Source organism: Mirounga leonina, unplaced genomic scaffold (assembly GCF_011800145.1).
Source record: "Mirounga leonina isolate KUSES-001 unplaced genomic scaffold, KU_Mleo_1.0 Mir_129, whole genome shotgun sequence".
In the NCBI taxonomy this organism is placed as follows: Eukaryota; Metazoa; Chordata; class Mammalia; order Carnivora; family Phocidae; genus Mirounga; species Mirounga leonina.
In genome coordinates, this window is record NW_023270323.1 from 26,205,308 (window position 1) to 26,209,096 (window position 3,789).

At 37.2% G+C, this 3,789-nt stretch overlaps 1 pseudogene; it reads left to right on the forward strand.

The window, feature by feature from the left end:
* The first annotated feature begins 960 nt into the window (after positions 1-960).
* LOC118010222 lies at positions 961-1,595 on the forward strand (annotated as a pseudogene).
* The last annotated feature ends 2,194 nt before the right edge of the window (positions 1,596-3,789 follow it).

Below are 3,789 nucleotides of genomic sequence, written 5' to 3' on the forward strand. Positions count from 1 at the left end.
CCTGCATTATAGCTGGAATAAACTTTAAATTACTGTTCCTTTTTTTATGTTCTTATCAAGTTGCTCCTGTATCAGACCTCATCTTTTTTAATTTTATTTTTTGTTTACCTCCCTCCATTCATTCACATGTTTATTTGAGAAGACTTAAGTTCTTCTAGCTTTCAATAATAATTGATTTTAGAAACTGTAAAATAGTTACAAGAGAACAGTTGCCCAAGATTCAGAATTTTTTTAAAAATGGAGCATGTTTATTATGTGGCCAGTGTCTTCACTCTTACTTGGTTATGAGAGCAAAACCATTCCTCAGTGCTCTAACATGCTGAAGAAATCATCTGAGGGGGAGGGAGATGGATGCTCAGTTGTCACATCAAAGGAAGCAACATTATTCTAGCACCCAGTCTTTTTTAAGCCTTCCATTGTTGCTGATTCAAAGTTAACATGATATACTTTATGCTCATAACTGATGTGGCTGGAAAATTGGTATTGCATTTATAGCATCAGCAGAACAGAAAATGTGATGTATTTTATGCATATCAATAAAGGAATGACCTGTTCTTGCTCTACAGAGAATGGAAATTGGAAGTCAAACACCCTTTGTATTCAAAACTAGGGCCTCAAACATTTTGTAATCCTCATTTAAATTGTTAGGAGGTTTGGAGCTATTAGTTAATCTGTCTTCCAATACACTGTTTAATATAGCACTGAATAAATGGTACAAGTTGTCAATGGATGAGTGATCAACTCTGCTAGTAATTGATTTTTCTTCAATAAAGTTGCATAAACCAAAAAAAAAAAAACCTACTAGAAGTAATAAAGAAGTCAGTAAAGTTGTAGTATACAAAATCAATACACAAAAATCAGTTGCATTTCTATACACTAACATCAACTATCTGAAGGAGAAATTAAGCTCTCTTTCTCAGCGCTGCCTGAGAAGGTAGCAGCCATCTCCTACTCAGCATCATGGCTGCCCTCAGACCTCTGGTAAAGCCCAAGATCATTAAAAAGAGGACCAAGAAGTTCAGCTGGCACCAGTCAGACCGATATGGCAAAATAAAACACAACCAGCAGAAACCCAGAGGCATTGACAATAGGGTACACAGAAGATTCAGGGGCCAGATTTTGATGCCCAACATTAGTTATGGGAGCCACAAGAAAACAAAGCACATGCTGCCCAGTGGCTTCTGGAAGTTCCTATTTCACGACATCAAGGAGCTTGAAGTGCTGTTGATGTGCAGAGATTGCTCACAACGTGTCCTCCAAGAACCACAAAGTCATTGCAGAAAAAGCAGCCCAGCGGGCCATCAGAGTCATCAATCCCAATGCCAGAATGCACAGTGGAGAAAGTGAATAGACAGCTTATGTGCCTGTTGTATTTGTGTTAGTAAAACCATAAAACTACCAAAAAAGGGGGGAGAGAAATTAAGAAAGCAATCCCATCTGTAATTGCATCAAGAATAATAAAATACTGGGGCACCTGGGTGGCTCAGTCAGTTAAGCATCTGACTCTTGATTTCAGCTCAGGTCATGATCTCAGGGTCGTGAGATCAAGCCCCTCATCAATCTCCCCACTCAGTGTGAAGTTTTCTTGTCCCTGTCCCTCCCCTGCTTGCACTCACTGTCTCTCATATAAATAAATAAAAATCTTAAAATACTTAAATACATTTAACTAGGGAGGTGAGAAATCTATACATTGAAAACTAAAGAGACTGATGAAAGAAATTGAAGAAAATTCAAATAAGTGGAAAGATAGTTCATGCTCATGTATTGGAAGAATTAATATTGTTAAAATGCCCACACTACCCAAAGCAATCTATAGATTCAATGCAATCTCTATCAAAATTCCAATAGTATTTCTCACAGAAATAGAACAAACAATCCCAAAAGTTGTATGAAACCACAAAAGATCCCAAACAGTGAAAGCAATCTTGAAAAACAAGTACAAAGCTAGAGGCATCACACTTTCTGATTTGAAATCATATTACAAAGCTATAGGGATCAAAAAAGTATAATACTGGCATAAAAACAGACACATAGATCAATAGAATAGGAGAGAGAGCCCAGAAATAAACTCACACATATATGGTCAATTAAGACAAAGGAGGCAAGAATACACAATAGGGAAAGGACACTCTCTTCAATAAATGTGGTTGGGGAAACTGGACAGCCACATACAAAACAAGAATTAACCCAAAATGGATTGAAAACTTAAATGTGAGACCTGAAACTATAAAACTTGAAGGAGGAAAACATAGGGGATAAGGTCCTTGACATTGATCATGGCAATAATTTTTTGGATATAACACATAAAACAAAGGCAACAAAAGCAAAATAAACCAGTGGGACAACACCAAAATAAAAGGCTTCTGCACAGAAAAGGAAACCATCAAGAAAAAGAAAAGGTAATTTACAGAACGGGAGAAAATATTTACAAATTATATTTCTGATAAGGGGTTAATATCCAAAATATATAAAGAACGCATATAACTTAATAGCAAAATAACAAACAATCCAATTAAAATAATGGGTAGAAGAACTGAATAGACATTTTTCCAAGGAAGACATACAAATGGCCAACAGGTACATGAAAAGATGCTCAACATCAGTAATTATCAGGGAATTGCAAAACAAAATAATGAGATATCACCTCACACCTATTAGAATGGCTGTTATCAAGAAGACAAGAGACCATATATGTGTGAGTATTGGCAAGGATGTGAAGAAAAGGAAACCCTTGTACACTTTTGGTGGGAACGTAACTTGGTGCAACCACCATGGAAAACACTATGGAGGTTCCTTAAAATATTAAAAATAGAACTATCATATGACCCAGCTACTCAAAGAAATGAAATCACTATCTCAAAAAGGTATCTGCACTCCCATGTTTATTTTGGCATTATTTACAATAGCCATAACATAGGAACATTCTAAGTGTCCATCAATGATGAATGGATAAAAAAAAATGGTATAGGGGCGCCTGGGTGGCTCAGTGGTTAAGTGACTGCCTTCGGCTCAGGTCATGACCCTGGAGTCCCGGGATCGAGTCCCGCATCGGGCTCCCTGCTCCGCAGGGAGTCTGCTTCTCCCTCTGACCCTCCTCCCTCTCATGCTCTCTGTCTCTCATTCTCTCTGTCTCAAATAAATAAATAAAATCTTTTAAAAAAATGGTATATATATATATATATATATATACACACACACCTAGAAATATTATACAATCATAAAAAAGAAAGAAATCCTGCCATTTGTGACAACATGAATGGACTTCGAGGGCATCATGCTAAGTGAAATAAATCAGACAGAGAAGACAAATACTGTATGATCTCTTTTATATGTGAAATAAAAAAAAATAAAGAAAACTGAACTCCTAGCAATGGAGAACAGACTGGTGGTTGTCAAAGCTGGAGTTTGGGGGAAATGGGTGAAGGTGGTCAAAAAGTACAAACTTTTAGTTATAACATAAATAAGATCTGGGGATGTAATATACAGCATGTTGACTATAGTTAATGACATTGTATTGTATATTTGAAAGTAGTTAAGAGAGTAGATCTTTTTTTTTTTTTAAAAGATTTTATTTATTTATTTGAGACAGAGAGAATGAGAGACAGAGAGCATGAGAGGGAGGAGGGTCAGAGGGAGAAGCAGACTCCCTGCCGAGTAGGGAGCCCGATGCGGGACTCGATCCCGGGACTCCAGGATCATGACCTGAGCCGAAGGCAGTCGCTTAACCAACTGAGCCACCCAGGCGCCCAAGAGAGTAGATCTTAAAAGTTCCCATCACAAGAAAAAAAA